This window comes from Oryx dammah, unplaced genomic scaffold, assembly GCF_014754425.2.
Source record: "Oryx dammah isolate SB20612 unplaced genomic scaffold, SCBI_Odam_1.1 HiC_scaffold_13, whole genome shotgun sequence".
Lineage (NCBI taxonomy): Eukaryota > Metazoa > Chordata > Mammalia > Artiodactyla > Bovidae > Oryx > Oryx dammah.
The window spans coordinates 53298175-53315771 of record NW_024070197.1 but is presented as its reverse complement, the minus strand read 5'-3'; the positions used below and the strand labels follow the sequence as shown (position 1 = coordinate 53315771).

At 55.9% G+C, this 17597-nt stretch overlaps 1 protein-coding gene and 1 long non-coding RNA gene across 2 annotated transcripts in view; one reads left to right on the top strand and one right to left on the bottom strand.

Moving 5' to 3' along the window:
- The window catches only part of LOC120873169, a 147629-nt gene that overhangs the window by 21102 nt on the left and 108930 nt on the right, over positions 1-17597 (top strand). The window lies entirely within an intron of this gene.
- Positions 11695-17409, bottom strand: LOC120873184. The gene is made up of 2 exons (XR_005723403.1): positions 17170-17409; positions 11695-13514 (listed from the first exon to the last, which is right to left on the bottom strand). It is a non-coding gene; the product is annotated as an uncharacterized LOC120873184 (long non-coding RNA).

The following is a 17597-nucleotide window of genomic DNA, read 5'->3' as shown; positions in this document are numbered from 1 at the left end:
AATGTGCTGATGTGTACTGTAAGCCTCCAGGCAGAGGAAGGACCTCAGTTCTACACGGTATAACTCAGGAAGCATTTAACAAGACTCCCCAGTGGGGTATGATGAGGCGGTTCTGCCAGGGCTGGAGTGGGCAGAAGGGAGCAGGGGGCACACTTTTTTTTTTTTTAAAGAGGCTGGTGACCACAGTTGAACATTCAAGGCAGCTGTAGCTCTGCTGGGCCTGAATGAACGTAGGACCCCCAGCTCTCAGATCAACATGAAGCCTCCTTCCCAGCACAGGAGGCACTGAGGAGATGACGTCAAGGGCAGACACTGGGAGCAGGACTGTCCAGCCACTGCGATCGAACCATATGCCTTGTGTGTGTGGACATGTGTAAATGGGGGAGAAATAGGCACAGATGAAGCCAGCCAGGCTGACAGAATTTCAGGTGATTTATGATTTTTAATATAGGGTTTTTTTTTTTTTTTTTTTTCCTTCCTTAAACCAACAGAGAAGGTTGGGTTGGTTCCATTCACTGAGTCAATAAAAAACCATTGTGTGTTTGGAGTGAGGGTTGAGAACAACGTAAGACAAGTGGTTTTAAAAGAAGGATTTTTCTGACTGGTGTTAGGCAGGCAAGCTGGGAGAAGGAGAAAAGGAAACAGGTATAAACCACTCGGGAGGCAGCTGTGGTAACCCAGGCCTGGACAGGAGCTGAGAAGGCGGAGCTGGACGCAGTCTCACAACTTCCTATTTTTCCTGAGGCCCAGAGAGGTTAATTCACTTTCCCTAAGTCACACAGCTGCCCGTCTGCAGACCCAGGATTTCAGTGTCTTGGAACATTACCATGTGCCACATAGCTGTCTTCATCTGCAGTGTATTTTCACTACCATTTGGGGTGCGTACTGCTGATTTACCCTGTAGAAAACAGGACCCCAGAGAGTGTGTGTGTGTGTGTGTGTGTGTGTGTATCAGGATGTCCACTGCAGCACTGCATACAGTAGCAAAAATTAACCCTGTGAATTTCTCTGTGACGGAGAAGATTCAGGATGTCCCAGGCACTGCGCCACTGTGAATATCATGGGAAGGTTAGAAAGAAGGAGAGCCTGTCATTGTGAAACTTAACAGCTGCCGTTCGTGTCACTGCTGGTCCACATCCCTTGTTGGATGCCTTTCAGGCCAGAAACATTTCCAAATTTTTCTGGCCCTTAGTCAGATTCTTTAGTGTGATGCTATATTTTACATAACATCTCTGCGGGGCTGGGGGCAGCACCCTGGAGTCAAACTCCACCCTCTTCCTGCAGTAAGATGTGAATATCCCGTGGGGGAAAAGCCCAAGACTATAAATAGCCTCCAGGCAGGGCTGGTTTTGCTGACAAATGAGTGCAGAAAGTGTTTTGGTTTCCAGAACTTTTGGATTTGGGGCTTGTGGGTAAGGATTTGGGGATCAGTGTTACAACTGCCTCCACTGGAGTGATGCCGTGTGATGCCGAGTCCCGGGTATAGGAGAGTCTGGGTGATAGGAGAGAAGGCCGCTTTCCTCTCTGAGCTTTTGTGTTCATTTGAAGATAGAGAAGGGTGGGGAAGGAGCTCCATCTGACCATGTAGAGAGGGGGACAGCTGACTCTTTACCCACACGCTCCTGCCCTGTTTCACTGGTGCAGTGTGTGTGAGTCACATTTTCAATGTTAGCAGAAAAGGGAGAAATGGCCCCTGGAGTGCCTGGTGCTCTCCTAGTGTTGGGGGCATCGAGGATCTTTCATAAAGTCAGCTTGTCTCCTCCATGAGGGGGTCCCAGCCCGCTCTCTGCCCGTTGCTGGCAGCTAGGCCAGCCGGGACCCTGAGCAGCCCCATAAATCCTCCGGCAACATGTTACCATCCTACACAAGTGCTCCCTTGGCACTGGGGGGAGTCCCAGACACCGCACATTTAGATAGGGTGGGACCTGCTGGAATTTGTGGTCCCTCATTCAGAAGCTAAATGGATCTTTTATTAAGGTCAGCATAGTCCATTTCTAACTGAATTTGAAGGTCACTCTGTGCTTGGGTTTCTCCTGAAGATGCTGGAGTGGCCAGGTGTCCATGGCATTTGGGGACTGGCAGCATGTCTGGGAGATCTTGCTGTGTGGGGGACCAAGCTCTGCCCAGGGAGTCTCCAGATCCTAGCCAGGACCCGTCAACTCTCTGTTCATCTTGGACCAGCAGTTTGAACGTCTGTTTTCTTGGGGTCAGAAGAGGGGCCAGATATTATTCATTTATTGATCTACTGTTTACTGTGAGCACCTTCTCTGTACCAGACATAGTGGAGAGAACCCATCCCAAGGAGCTCAGAGCCTGGTGGGAAGCTGGGCTGGTGGACAGACAATCCCAGGAAAGTAGGGCAAGCTGGAGTCAGCCCCGAGGGAAGACAGGGAACACAGGGAAGCCCTCACTCACCTGGGGAAGGGCAGGTCGGCTTATGACCCCTAGGGCCCTTCCAGCTTTAAACTCTTGAATTGCTGTCTTAGTTTCCCAAAGAAGTCTGCTCACTAAATCGCAGTTCAAGAGGATAGATAATGGGAGCTATGTTTCCCCCAAGGGCAGCGGCCCCTCAGCAGGGACACCTCCTCAGGCCTGGGCGCATAGCCTTCTCCCCCAAGATCAAGGCCACGTGTCACCCAGGTCAGGGAACTTGGGCCTGGTGTCCCTGCTCTGTCCTCCTGGAGCAAAGCCCCTGAATCCAAGACCTCTGTTACCCAGTTGGCAACATGGGAAAGTTCTGTGAGGTCCTGGGCTGGCGGTCTCGTGTCCTCCAGTAATAGCCGGGAAGCTGAGCCCCAGAGAGAAAGGATGGTGTATCCACGCAGTGCGGCCGGCCCAGGGCCAACCCTCAGCCTCGCAGCTGGAGCAGAGCTGGTCTGATTGGAGCAAAGTCAGCATGATGGCTTAAAGTGTGTTCTCACTCCACCTTCAATGTGTGATGGGTGTAGAGGGCAATTTCTAGAGTCAATGACAAACTAAGCGTTTTCTGTCCAAGGAGGCAACAGTTCTTTCTTCTGGCCAAGGATGCCTTTTAAAAAATATCTAAGTATGATTGATGTACATTGTGAAGATTTCTGCTGTACAGCAAAGTGATTCTGTGACACATGTACATGTAGTCGGGCAAATCCCCCCATGTTGAGGATGCTGGGCCGCTGAATGGTGACCCTTAGGGTCCTCACTCCCTGAGCCTGTTTGGAGAAGGGAGGAGGGGAGGACATAGAAACCCTGGCTGCCTCTGGGCCTTGCCCTCCAGCTCTGGGCTGTCCCATAGCCTTTGGGGCCCTCAGGGTCATGGCACAGGTCATCCCAGCCCCCAGCCATGGGGCCAGGGGTCACAGAGAAAAGAGCTCAGGTATCCCTAGATGTAAATGGGAAAGGAGTCTTCCTCTGCTGGTCGGCTGGAGGCATGCATGAGAGAGGCCAGCCCAGCGCATTCCCTGAGCAGACATTTTCTAAGTGCCAGCTGCTGGCCAAGCCCTGTCCCAGGCTGGGCCGGGGGGCGCAAAGCCATGAACAACACGGAGTCCCTGCGCGCCCGGAGCTGACCCTGCGCCGAGGAGACGGGTGGTGAAGAAGTGGATGAGCAGGGCAGGCGGCCTGTCTGACGGTGGCCTGGGGGGAGAGGGGAGGCGGTGCTGGGTGGGAGGAGGTGGCTGGAGTCCTGCCGGCTGGAGGCTGGAGGCTGGGCCTGGGCAGGGAAGCTGCGCCCCCCCCGGGGAGGCCCAGGTGGCTTCAGAGATGCTCCAAACTGCCCGCAGACAAGCCTAGACGCCACCATCTGATTTTGATGAGCAGCATGGAGACACCCCCACCTCTCACACACACTTGGGCTCCTGGCCTCCGGGCTCGGGTCCCAGTGCTGCCTCGGGCCAGGCCTCCTCTGTGCTGGCAGCACGTGTGCGAGGCGTGGGGCTCCTCTGTCCCCCGGTGTGGCTCACATGGAGCCAGGCACGGACACCGGTCCTTTTGACCAGACTCAAGGGAGGGAGATGTATTTATTCTGAAGTGTAATCACCCTCTCCAAGAATATACAACAGAGGTCCTGCTGTGTTTATTTTGTCAGAGGCGTATTGGCTTTAACTGAGAAAAGAGGCAAGTTTCTTCACCAAGATTCCCTCCTCCTTTATTTCTGTGTAAATATGCAGTTTTTTCTTGTCTGTCAAAAGTGTTTTGGGTGGGAACTCAGAGTTTGCACCTCTGCCCTTTTTTTTTTCCTTCTCTGAATTCTAACTTTGGGAGTTCAGGATTTGAAAAGGATTAAATGGGGACATTCTGTCTAGAGGGTACACTTTGTCCCTGCAGAGGGCCTCAGTCAGGGGCAGTAGGGGAGAATTTGAGCAGGGGCCTGATGTGCCCAGAGACAGAGCCAGCCCCTGCGTGAGGGTCCAGGTGGCATTCCAAGGCTGGTGGCCGGGAGAGCGGGGAGGCAGCTGTGCAATGGTCCAAGCTCAGATAGGGGCAGCCCCTGCGTGGAGGCCCAGGTGGCGTTCCAAGGCTGGTGGCCGGGAGAGCGGGGAGGCGGCTATGCAGTGGTCCAAACACAGATAGGGGCAGTGTGGATGGCCACTGCGGGAAGGGTCAAGCCAGGCCCACAGACAGACTTCTAGGCTGGAAAGCATGGTCTCCAGGTCTACCTGACTTTGTCCTGCTCTGCTTTCCACTGAATAAAAATAGCTAGGACTGTCACCCTTCCCTCTGCTGTCTGAGGACGGCCCCGCCTTCTCCTTCACCTGCTCCCTGACACTGTGTCACTCTCTGCTTCCCGCTTCCTTCCGCCTTCAGATATACTTGGGTCTCAGTTTTGTCACTTGCGGTGCTTGTCCTCTGGGGCCAATTTTATCTCTCTATCCAGGCTCTGAGTTCCCTCTGGACAGGGACCTCTTGGAGGAATCCCTGGGTGTTGTCCCTATCTCCAGTCTTGGGTGCCCAGACCAGCATCACTGATTGGTATGGCCCGTGTGTCATAATAAAGATAATATTTGTGGAGTGTTTCCTGAGGGCTTTGGTCTCAGTGGCTGTACAGACTGTTTGCTTCAGGAGCAGGGAGACAAGGAAACTTCATTCAGGCAATTTGACCTCCCCCATGTCACGTAGCTGCATTGCAGAGGTCAGGCCTGAACTCTGGGTCCTGCGCCCTCTCCCTGGGCCAGCATTTCCTGGTGTGGTTGGTGCTCTTACACAGGCTGACATCTTGTAAGGGGCCCAGAGTTTTGGGTTTAACCAACTGTGTGCATCACACGTGAAAAGCTGTCCTTTGGGTTCCACTTCTGATCTTGTGGCAGGAAAACCCTCAGGGCTGGCGTCTTAACCAAACCCCTCCCCTCACCCCACCTCTTTCTCTTTCTCTATCTACATTAGTGTAGTCACATGGACATATCATAAAATTTGCCATAAACTTGTGAAATTTTTCAACATTTTTAAAGCTTTGTATATTTCAGAATTGAAGGTGAGGAAAACAGTGCTTTCATACAGAATTCCTGGGTATAGTTTCCTTATTAACATCTGTGGATGGTGAATGATGCTGGTTTCTTCAGTCTTTCGAAGGTTAGAAAAGTGCAGTGAAAAGGAAAACTTCAGATAAATGAGAGCCTGGTAGGTGGTCCAGGGCCTTAACCAAACTTAGGGAAGTGGGGTGGGAAGACAACCCTATCCAGGCCTCGTGGATGCCCGTCAGGGAGGAGACAGGCATGGAAGAACTGGGGAAGGACTGGGGTCTAGAGCTGCGCCCGCCTGTCCAGCAGTTGTCAGGTTGGGTGGTGAGGGCCAAGGCAGGCTGCTGTCATCCCTGACCCTCTCCTCCCCTGTCCCCACTTGTCTTGGGGAATCTAGCACCTTCCCAGGAAGGTGATTGCCAGGGTCTCAAGGAGTTTCCCACAAGCCCCGTTCCCAATGAAGCCAGGTAAGATTGCATAGCGTCAGTGCAGGGCATGGGCACCAGGCGCCTGCCTGAGGCCTGGCCTGTCTCACCGAGGCCAGGAGGTTGCTCCCTGGGCTCTTAGGAATCTGGAGGTCCACAGAGCAGAGCCCCAGGGGGCAGCAGCAGGTTCTGATGGCGGAGGCTGGCCACCACTCCAGAGTGGGCCCTGGAGAACACACCAGGCCCCAGACCAGCCCGGGGGTCCCGGCAGGGGTGAATATGTGAGTTTTCAGTTCTCACGGTCACAGGGCTGCCAGCACTCCTGGTGCCCTGTGATCCTCAGGATGGACCCGGAGAAAGAACTGTCTCTCAGGGTGCCGGGGGTGCCCTCCCTGGGACCCACATGCCCCTTGGGAAGGCCCCTGGGGTCCTGGGGGCCCAGTGTATGTGGAGATGACTTTGCTCATGTCCCAGAAACCTCCATATGGAGCTGGGCAAAAATCACACCCAGTTCCCTATGTCTCCTCTTGCCTGAGCGCCCTCCTCAGAGCCCAGATGTGGTCTCCCCAGGCCCAGGGTGGAGTGAGGCCTGGCTTCCAGGCGGGACAGGGAGCCAAGGGCCTGGGCTCGCCCTGCCGCCGCCCTGGCGACAGGCTGCAGGCCTCCTGGCTGCTCCCCAGGCCCTCAGGGAGGCTGGCCAGCCCGCGGCCTCCCTCCTCCCTCTTCCCACCTCCAGAACATCTGTGCTCGTTGGGGAGAGAGGCTCCCAGCCCCAGCTGCCCTACAGTGCAGTTCTCCCCGGATGCTCTGGCTCCCTTGGCCCCAATCTTTTCCTCCAGGAGTCAGAACCCGGGCACCTGAGCTGTGAATTCACTCCTGGCTCTGGGCCTCTCCCCCAGGGACCTGCCCCCACTGCCTCCCCCACCCCTGTCTTTCTTGGTGCCCAGATAGTCTCTCCAGGGCCAGCCTTGACCTGTGAGCCTTCTATATCTGCAACCCCTCTGCAAGGGGTAAGCATCGGGCCTGCTCGGGGTGGGTCCTGGCAGCCATGGGCATGCTTGTGTGCATGGCCAAGAAGAGCTTAGCGCAGGGCCCCTGTGCCCAGGTGTAGGCAGGTGTCGGGAGAGCAGGGGGCTGTTCCCTGGGCTGGTGAGAGCAGAAGGAGGAGCACCATGGTCCTCAAGCAGGAGGAGGGCCATCAGTGAGTGAGGGCACGGGACACAGCTGGTCCACTCCGCCTTGCAGAGAGGCCCGGGTGGTGGACACAGCCTAGCCCTGCTCTCCTCTCCTCTGCCGCCCTTCCGATTGGAAGCCAGCGGCTGGGTCCCGGACACATGCCACCCAGATCTGCCTGGCAGGACAGAGCGAGGGCAGCAGGGGTCTGGGGCGCCCAGCCCACAGATGAGCCGGGGCCAGGGACCCGGCCAACTGTTTCTATGGCAGCTTCTTCTTCTTTAAATAGTGATTTGTTTGGTTAAAATGTGTCTGTGCCAGCTCTTGGCTGTGGTGTGTAGGATCTAGTTCCCTGACCAGGGATTAAACCTGGGCCCCCTGCCTTGGGAGCAGAGTCCTAGCTACTGGACCACCAGGGAAGTCCCTATAACAGCTCCGTTGAGATAGAATGCACACATCACACAGTTCAGCCATCTAATGTGTGCAGCCTGGTGGAGGTGAGCATTTTCACGGGATCAGGCGGCTGTCACCCCTGTCCATTTTAGAGCATGTTCATCACGCTGAAAGGAAGCCCCGTGCCTGTGAGCAGTTGCTCCATCTCCACCACCCCCACCCCCAAGCCCTAGAGTGACCACTGATCTTTCTGTTTGTCTGGACTTTTCTCTTCTGGACGTTTCATATGAATAGAATCATCTCTTATGTGATCTTTCCCATCTGACTTCTTTCACTTTGCAAATGTGTTCAAGGTTCATCCATGTTGGAGACTGTGTCAAAACTCCCTTTTTATGGCTGAGTGACTCTTACCGTCTGGATGTAGCAATTTATGTATCCCTTCATCAGTGATGGACATTTCTGTGTTTCCACCTTTGGCTGTTGTGAATAGTGAACATCCATGGACAAGGCTTTGTGTGGACGTTAATGCTTTCATTCTCTTGGGCAGATACCTGGGAGTGGAATTGCTGGGTCACGTGGGCAACTGCAGGACTGTTTTCCGTTTCCGCCCGCAGTGTTTTCTGACATCCTCACCAACACTTCCTCTTGTCTTTTTGATTCCAGCAGCCTCAGTGGGAGTGTGGTGGTGTCTCAGTGACCGGAGACTTCTGGAGGAGATGACTGTTGGTCTAAGGTCCAAACAATAAGAGGAAGTGAAGAAGGCATAAGAGAGGGGGAAGGGCATTCACGGTACAGGGGATAGCATGTGCAAAGGCCCAGAGGCAGAAGAAAGGCGCATGGTGGGGAGGCTGATGAGGCAGGCAGGGCTGGAAGCACACAATGTGAAGGGCAGGGGCCCTATTGGAGGGTCCCACCTGGGGGTGGCGCACCTCAACTTGCCTTTTGAGAAGATATTTGACTCTGGGGGATAGAACCAGAGTGAAGGCAGCGGATCCTAAGCCTAGTGTGAACTTACGGGAGGATGTGTCCAGGGCAGAGTGAAAGGTGGCTGCTTCCCAGGGCTAGTGAGGCAGGGTTTGCAAGATGGCTGGGAGGCTCCTCCGTGCAACCTGGGCCTCTGTTGCCCAGGGACTCTCTGCCTCCCCAAGACCCAGCTGGAAGCCCTGGGTGGGGTTTGGGGTACTGTAAAAAGCAACTGCCTCCCTTGGCTGTCACCAGGGCCCCTAGAAAAGGCCTCAGCCCTGCCCTGTCCCCTCTCCAGCCTGTGGCCGGCGCTGCCCGGCTGGGCCTCTGGGCAGCCTCCCCGTGGCCCATTCATTCACAGCCTCCCCCTGCCTCCTTGAGAAAGGAGGGGCTTCCAGGCCTCGAGGATGGAGGTGCTGGCTGCGGTCCAGCCCGGCTTCCCCACCCACCACCCCCTCCCCAAACTCCTCCACCCTGGCCTGCCCTTTCTTTATGGCAGTCAAAGTGCTAATTCCCAGTGCAGAGAGGTGGGCCAGAGTCTGCGGCCAAGAGAGAGACTGTTTACAGCCTCCGGCGGTTCTTGGCTCCAGCGGTCCGGCGGGCTGGCCTTGCAGTGACATGTTTATTCTCCAGGCCCACTGCTGGCCCCGGCACTTGGCAGGGCCGAGCGGAGGGCTCTTGCTGATGGGGACAGGCTGGCGGCTGGGGGCTGTTTGTGTCTGTGCTGCCTGCTCTCTCACTCCCTCCTGTCTTACATTTAAGAGGCGAGATGTGGAGCTGAGGCTCAAGGGCCCCCCTGCCCTCCCCAAGGGCGCTGTCCCCACCACAGCACCTTCAGAAGCTTCACCCTGGCTCCCCGTTTGGGCTCCCAGGGGAGACCCTGTCCAGATCTGTGCTGGGAAGGTCATGGGGCCCCCTCTGCCTGCCCTCCAGGCCAGCCTCAGTCACCGAGTCACTCAGCAGGACACCTGGCCTGGGGTAGGCCCTGGGTGACAGCAGTGACCAAGACAGATGGGGCCCCGCCCGGGGACTGGCGGCCCAGCAGGGCGGGACTAACCGTCCGTGGGCGGGGAGAACTAGGCTTCTTCAGAGATGCCCTCTCCTCCCCACCACAAAGCCCCTTCCTACCCACAGCGCCTGGCCGTCCCCGGCAGCCCCTGAGACACTGTGGCGGGGAAGCCCGGCTTTGGAGCTGGACTTTGATGCTGGCTTGGATCCCATCTCTGAGTCCCCGCACCTCTCGCAGCCTCTGCTCTCTCATCTGTAAGATGGGAAGAAGAGGGTGGCGCTTTACAGCTGACCTCCAGGGCTGATCACTTAGTCACATATCCACTCGGGGTCCCCAGATGCCTTGCCAGGCATGCAGTAGCAGATGAAGACTGGAGTTCAGGGGCTGCTTTCCTGAGGGACCAGGCTAGGAAAGGACAGATGTGATTCTGTCTATCTTGGGATGGGGTTGGTGTCCCTGGGTCCCCATCCTGGGGCCTCACTTGAGGAGCACCCTTGCCAGGCCAGGGTAGCCCCATGAGAGAAGTTTCAAGTAGCCTCTTTGGGCACAGAGGGTGTTCAGGAGGGTCCTAGGTGCCTGGGCGCGCGTATGATGTGGAGTGTTGATTGGCTGGTGACTTTGGAGCCAGGCTGGCTTGTCTGTTTCCCTGGGGTCTGGCCTTGTGATGTCTCAGCATTCCTTGCAGATCTGGGTTCTGAGCTGTTGGAGGGGCCACACCATGTGGCTGGGCCCCATCTCAGTGGCTGCTTCTGTCCACCCCGCGGAGACAGCAGAATCAATTGGGTTCCCCAGTGGACACGAGTGAGGGCCCGCCCCTGGGTGCGGACTGTTTCTGATCTGCAGGTCCCTCCGTGCAGCCCTCCACTTGGACACTGACATCCTTGCTACTTCCTCTCCTGGCTCTTTGCCCCCACTGCCCATCCCCTCTCCATTATTCCACCAGAAATTTCCATGTCTCTAGACCTAGCTTGGCGAACTTGTTCTTAAAGGACCAGGTGTTAGATATTTCAGGCTTTATGGGCTGGCCTCTGGTGTCTGCTGCATATTCTTCACTGTTATTTGCTTACTCTTTAGAATTCTTTAAAAACTTAAAAGCATGCTTAGTTTGGCTGGCTGGGGGGTTGCGGTTTGCTGCAGCCTCCTCTGGACCAGCCATGTGGGGTGTGGGCTGGCTGTGACACCCACGCGTGAAGTTTTTGTTTCCTAAGCACCAGCTGTGCCCCAAGCTTGCTGAGCTGTATACATGTTGGCTCCATTAACTCAGACAACAACCCTGGGAGGGACACTGTGAACCCACTTCACAGATGAGGAAGCTGAGGCACAAGGAGATGAGAGTTCCAGCCTGTGGTCTCACAGTTGGTCAGGGCAGCACTGGGATTTGAACCCAGACCAGTAGTGTCTGTCTTAACCATGGAGCCTCACCACATGGCTTTGGCACCTGGCTTCTCTGCTTTCTGCCCCTTCCCTGATAATTTTGGATGTAAAGGAAGCTGGATTCTATTCCTGGCCTTTTCTGGTTCTCATGCCCCTAGCTGGCCTGTGTCCCTATTGACATTTGCCTCCTCCCATCCTGCCCCATCACCTTTGTGTGCCCCGCATTAGGGAGACACCCTCTGGAGCAACTCAGAGTTCCAGAAAGAGCTTCAACAGCACCTGCTCCTCCGTGGCCAGCCCTCAGGTCACACCAGGCAAAGCAGTGTCCCTTTAGCCACTCGGCCCACATTCTGCAACTTAATATCTAAGCCACATGGGCTTGGCCACAGCACATGACCAAGGCGGGGAGTAGAAGCCCCAAGTGGTCAACCCAACATTGCCTGCTGGACTTAACCTGGTGGTAGGGGCAGCTGTGGCTGAAGGGTCACTGGGAGAGACTGTCCTCTGCCATCAGCCAGGCACAGAACGTGATCCCTTGGTGTCCTGAAGCTATGGGCCACCAGAGAGACTGGTTTTGAACTTTCTGGCCTCCCTGGTTGCTGTTAAAAAGACAGGGAGTTTTGGACAGGTGGTTCAAATGGGAGAGAAGACAAGTAAATATATGGGGATATAGTTACATGCAAGCTATTAAAATACCAGGAAAAATTAATAAGACTCGGTGCTGGTAAAGTTGCAGAAATTCGGCTGATTCGTATGGCTGCTGGCAGCACAAATCTGTATCATATTGTCTGTTCCCCAAACCATTTGTCTGTCTGTATCCAGAGTTTTAAAAAGGCTCCATGCTGCTGCCCAGTAATCACATTGCTAGAAATGTATCCTAAGGAATGCACTTGGAAGAAGGAAAATGATAAGACACACAAAGATGTTCTTTGCACTGTTATTTATAATGGGGGAATTCTGAACATCCAACAGCAAGATACAGTTAGGTACACTGTTACGTATCCCTGGGGGTGGAATATTCTGTGGCTTTAAAATGAGGTCCATGGAGCCCATTTGAGCACAGAGAAGCTGATGACCTAATGCTGAGTCAAAATAAGCAGAACACAGAATTGTAAACATGTCTTGATTACAGCCTTAAAGAAATATGTCCATGTAAGTCCAGACTGGAAGAGGCCTTGGATCACTGGTGCGACTGTTCACGGGGTGATAGGACCCCCTCCAACGGAAGCACACTTTGATGCTGTCTCCGTTTTGTCTCAGTGCTAAATGTCAGGCAGACGCTTTTGCCACTTCCGTGTTGTGTGACCTTGGACAGGCCACTGGTTGTATCTGAGCCTCATTTCCACCATCTGTGAAACCTCCACAGTTCCCTGAGACTGTGGGACCTGGAGGGGCCTGCCTTACAAGGCCTGTACGGGTGATAACTCGTTATCCAGTGTGAAGCGGGATTGTTACCATCTAGCCTGAGGATGGTTGTGAGGGTGGAGGGGTGTAGACCAGGCCCGCCTGCCGGCTTTTCCGAGGAGCTCAGCCTCTGACGCTGAGCCGCCTGCGAGGCGGGTGTGGGCGGCCTGTCCAGGGCAGTCAGCTACGGAGACTTGGAGCTGGGTGCTGTCCCAGGCCCTTTTTCTTTGCTTTCATGCCATCACATGGGGTATGTTTCAGTCAGGGCTTCCATCCTGGGAGCCAGTGAGATCTTGGAACTCTTGAATCTCATGCAACAGGGGCTGAAGGTTTCTGTGTCACCGTGGTGCTGGTGTCACTTGAAACATGGCCTCTCTAACGGCTTTCATTTGGCGAGGATGCCTGTCATGGGCTGAATTGTGTACATACACACACGCGCACACACACCTCCAGTTTCTACATTGCCGTGCTAACCCTGGCGCCTTAGACGGTGGCCATGCTTGCAGACAGTCTTTAGAGAGGCAATTAAGGCAGAATGAGGTCATTGGGGTGGGGCCTGATCCAGTAGGTCTGGTGTCCTTGTACGAAGAGGGAATCAGGACACAGACACACACAGAAGGAAGACCACGAGCAGACGCGGGAAGAGAACGGCTGTCTACACGCCGAGGAGAGAGGCCTCGGAAGGAGCCACACCAGCTGACCACCGTGGTCTCCAGCTTCTAGCCTCCAGAACCGAGAAAAAAGGCGTCTGCTGCTGGGGTCCATGCCTGGTCCCTGGTTACACATTGCCCCACCGCTGTCCATGAGAGGCATGCAGCACCCACGGGTGGTGGCGGAGGGTGCTCAGCAGTGTGTGAAGGGTGCACCTGGGACATTTACACTGTTTCCCCCACTGTCAGAGATAATGGCTTCCTGCGTGTTCACTGCTCTTATGCCTATAGAGTGCATTTCCAGAAGGGTCCTGGGGCTGCAGCTGCTGCGCGTGGCTCTCCACCCACCCCGAGTGCATTGGGCAGCGCGGCGAGTCCTGCCATGTGAGGAAGACACCCCTCTGGCCTGGGGAGCCCAGGGCCTGGGCCCTTAGCCATGCGGAGCGCCCTCCAGGGGGCCACACGACCTTGAAGGTCATCTTCTGGGCTCTGAGTCTGAGCTGAGGTTCTCACAGGAGCAGGGAACATCAGAGGAGCCCCTTGGCTGGGAATGGAAAGACCGGTGTCCACATGCAGCTCAGGCTCACAGGCTCCCGGGGCGGAGGTCAGCGGGCTATTGGCAGCTGCGCCGCGTCAGTCGTGTGGGAACGGAGGCCCTGGTCATCCTCACAGAGATTTTCTGTGGCTGGTTCTGTGACAGAGAGAGGGAGAGAGCAAGCTGCGAGTAGGTGGAGTGTCACCAGGCATCTCTGCCAGGCTGGGAGCCGGCCCTGGCGCCCTCCCTTCCTCCCTCCCTCCGGGTACAAAATATCCCGTAATAGGCTCTGGCTGTTAGGAGTCCAGAGACAGAAGAGACTGACATCATGCAAGTACTGGGTTCAGTGAATGGAGTCCCCCTGGCCACACTGCCATGTTAGTGGCTTCTGTCCACCTGGAGAGGTCTGCTCGGGGGCTGGCACCTCGGGGCCGGTGCTGGGGCCCAGTGTCCCCCGGGTTCATGTCCACCTGAACCTGTGAATGTGCCCTTATTTGGAAATAAGGTCTTTGCAGATGTGATCCAGTGACGATGAGGTCAGGCTGGATAAGGGTGGCCCTGAATCCACTGCCTGGTGTCCTTATAAGAAGAGGGGAATTTGGACCCTGGCAGAGAGAGTGGTGGGCGGAGACGGACACGCACACAGAGGCCACGTGAAGAGGGAGGCAGGGATGGGAGCGCAGCTACAGCCAAGGGACGCCGCGTGGCTGGCAGCTGCCAGAGGCTGGAGAAGGCCGGAGGGCTCCTCCCCGATCCCTTCAGGAGGCCTGTGGCCCTACCCACACCTTGGTTTCAAACTTCTGCAGACTGAGCAAACGAGTTTCTGTCGTTCAAGCGCCTGGTTTGTGGTGACTAATTACGGCAGCCCTGGGACACCTGCATGCACGCGCACACACACCCCCGCCCCCACCAGTGGGCCTTCCTTTTCCTCCCTCTGGCCCTGCATGCGCCCTCTTACAAAGCCACAATAGTGGCCATTACATGCCTTGTCCCCTGGGTAGGGCTGGCAGTGGGATGGGGCTCTGCAGGTATGCAGTAAAGTTTTGCAGAATAGAGGGGCAGGGGCCAGAGCAGGAGGGGAAGGGAAGGGGTGACTCTCAGAGCTGACCTTTTGGGCAGAGGGGTGTCCCCACTCCTGCACTTGCCCTGGCCTCTTTGTCCAGTCTCGGCTTCTGGGGTGAGTGAGGAGTGGTGCTGTGCCAGGCCCAGGGCCATCCAGAGTGCCCAGTGCACCTGTCCCTCTCAGGCCTCAGTTTCCCTCACTGTAAGATGGGTTCGTAGTACCCTTTTTTTAGGCCCTCTTGGGGAAACAAGCAAACTGGCCCATGGAAGGCAGTGTGCTCAACATTTGCGTGAAAGTGAAGAGGAACTAAAAAGCCTCTTGATCAAAGTGAAACAGGAGAGTGAAAAAAGTTGGCTTAAAGCTCAACATTCAGAAAACGAAGATCATGGCATCCGGTCCCATCACTTCATGGGAAATAGATGGGGAAACAGTGGAAACAGTGTTAGACTTTATTTTGGGGGGCTCCCAAATCACTGCAGATGGTGACTGCAGCCATGAAATTAAAAGACGCTTACTCCTTGGAAGAAAAGTTATGACCAACCTAGATAGCATATTCAAAAGCAGAGACATTACTTTGCCGACTAAGGTCCGTCTAATCAAGGCTATGGTTTTTCCTGTGGTCATGTATGGATGTGAGAGTTGGACTGTGAAGAAGGCTGAGCACTGAAGAATTGATGCTTTTGAACTGTGGCGTTGGAGAAGACTCTTGAGAGTCCCTTGGACTGCAAGGAGATCCAACCAGTCCATTCTGAAGGAGATCAGCCCTGGGTGTTCTTTGGAAGGAATGATGCTAAAGCTGAAACTCCAGTACTTTAGCCACCTCATTGGAGAAGACTCTGATGCTGGGAGGGATTGGGGGCAGGAGAAGGGGACGACAGAGGATGAGATGGCTGGATGGCATCACTGACTCGATGGACATGAGTCTGAGTGAATTCCGAGAGTTGGTGATGGACAGGGAGGCCTGGCGTGCTGCGATTCATGGGGTCGCAAAGAGTTGGACACGTCTGAGTGACTGAACTGAACTGAACTGACAAAGCCTGACTTGGTTGGGGAGCAGCTGGGCCTGCCGAGGGAGAGCGGTGGGGTGGAGGATGCCCACAGAGGAGGAGGAGGGCACAGTGGCTGAGGGTGTGCTACTGGGGGGGGGCAGGTCCCATGTGGAGCCCCAGCTGTACCAGTTCTGTCCTGGGGTAACTGACTCCACCTCAGTGTCTCCACATGGGAAATGGGCGAGGTAAGTGCACCAGCCCCACAAGGAGCCTCCCGTGGACTCTCAAAGCCTGTACCTCCAGTGACATATAAGAGGGTAGGAGATGGAGCCTGACGCATACGAGACTTGCTGTGCCTGTGGAGTCGGCTTGTCTTCATTTCTGGGCTGTGTTTGGGGCTGAGGAGCAAAGTGCTGGCTGGTCAAACCAAAGGAAGCTTCTAGGTGCAGAAGCCTTTGCATCTGAAGGTTGGTCATCCCTTGAAAGAGCAGTGGAGAATGTGACACAGTGGGCATCTAAAGGTCCCTGAGCCGTCCACTCCTCCCCTCTGTGCTTTTGAGTTGGGGGGACCCATGCTCAGAGGGACCCTGACATGTGGAAGTGGTGCTGTTCAGACCCGCTCGCTCTGCTCCTGGCCCACTCTGGTTTGTACACTGAGAACTTTGCATAAAACTGGGGTCCCGCACCCATGCCTCTCCCTGCCCCGGGACCCGGCTCATGCAGCAGGAAGCATCTGGCAGGGGTCAGCAGGCAGCCTGCACTGCAGAGGCTTGGTGTCCTGGGCACGGAGGCCTGGCTCGTCACCATGGACCCCTTGGGCTGGGAATGGGCAGCTCCCCAGGAAGGCATCTTTTCTTGTCATCAGTTCTTTCCTTCCTGTGTTTTCCAGGATGGCATAAAAGCCCCTCTATGCCAGCTACAGCCCCAAGATCATAGGACCCCATCTTTGTTCCCCCAAGACCACCAAAGTGCTGTGATGTCCACTGCACAGATGGGGCTCACTGAGCCCTTCCAGGCCGGGATTTCTGTTTCTGGCCTGGGTCAGGGAAGGCGGGCTCCCCTGGTCACCCAGCTCTGCAGGAGTAGGTGGGTGGCACTTCCCAGGGTGGCCCCAGCCTGAGGGAGGGGGGTCTCTGCTGCAGCTTTCAGCTGCTCCAGGGAGCCCTGGGCTGCTGCTACCCACAGGGGTCCTCCGCTGCCCAGGAGGGCTCATGGGCCTCACGTGATGTCGGAGCATCCTCCTGGCCCTGGGGGCCGGCACCCCACACTCAGTCCCTTGCCCCTTTCCTGGAGGCAAGGGGCGGGGAGCATTCTGTGACGTATCCCCCACCCCTCTGTGCTGGAGGCAACTCAGTGTAACCCCATGCCTGGGTTTCCCTCGCCCTGTTGGGGCCCCCTTTCCAGTGGGTGGCTATAAAAATAGCACTTGCTTTCAGTTAGGAGCTGGGGGCCGCGGGGGTCCGGTTTCCCTGCTCCTGGAGGAATTACCGGCCCACATGTTGCCAGGAGCCTTGGCTGGGAGAGGCAAGCGTGGCTCCAAGCCGGCGAGCGGGCGGCGGCGCAGATGGAAACTCGATCCCGGCTCAGCAGACTGTTTGATTTATTTTAAAATCAAGCAGATGGCTGCTGCAGGGGTTTGTTTAAGTTCAGCTCCGAGCCGGGCCCACGGCCAGGAGCCTCGGGGCAGCTGCGCCAAAAATTTTTCAATGACTTTGGTCGTCTAACCACCTCTTCCCTCCCTTTTGAACTTGAGCCTCACCACACACATGTCGGCTGCTCGCGCCATCTCCACACGGCCCGGCTGCGCCCAGCTCTCCGGTCCCCACTTTGTCTTGCCGCGTCCACCTCTTTGTCCTCCCGTATCTTTCTGTCTGTGCCTCTGTCTCTGAGTCTGTGTGTCTCCTGGTTTCTGGGTCTCCTCACTACTCCCTTTCCCAGGAAAACTTCCCAGCTCTCCCCTGGGCTCCCTGGCTTCCTCTGCACCCCTCTGCCCTGCCCTCACCCACCCCCAGCAGCACCACTCCAGCCATCGGCGCGTGGGAGAACAGCCAAGCTTTGTGGCCACGCAGCGTCCCCTGGGCTGTCCCCTCTCCTAGACACTGTGGCTGGGAAAACTAGGGCTTGACCGTAAAATCCTGGAGTAGACCAGCCCTCTGAGGGCAAGTGGCTCGGCTCCTGCCCAGGGCA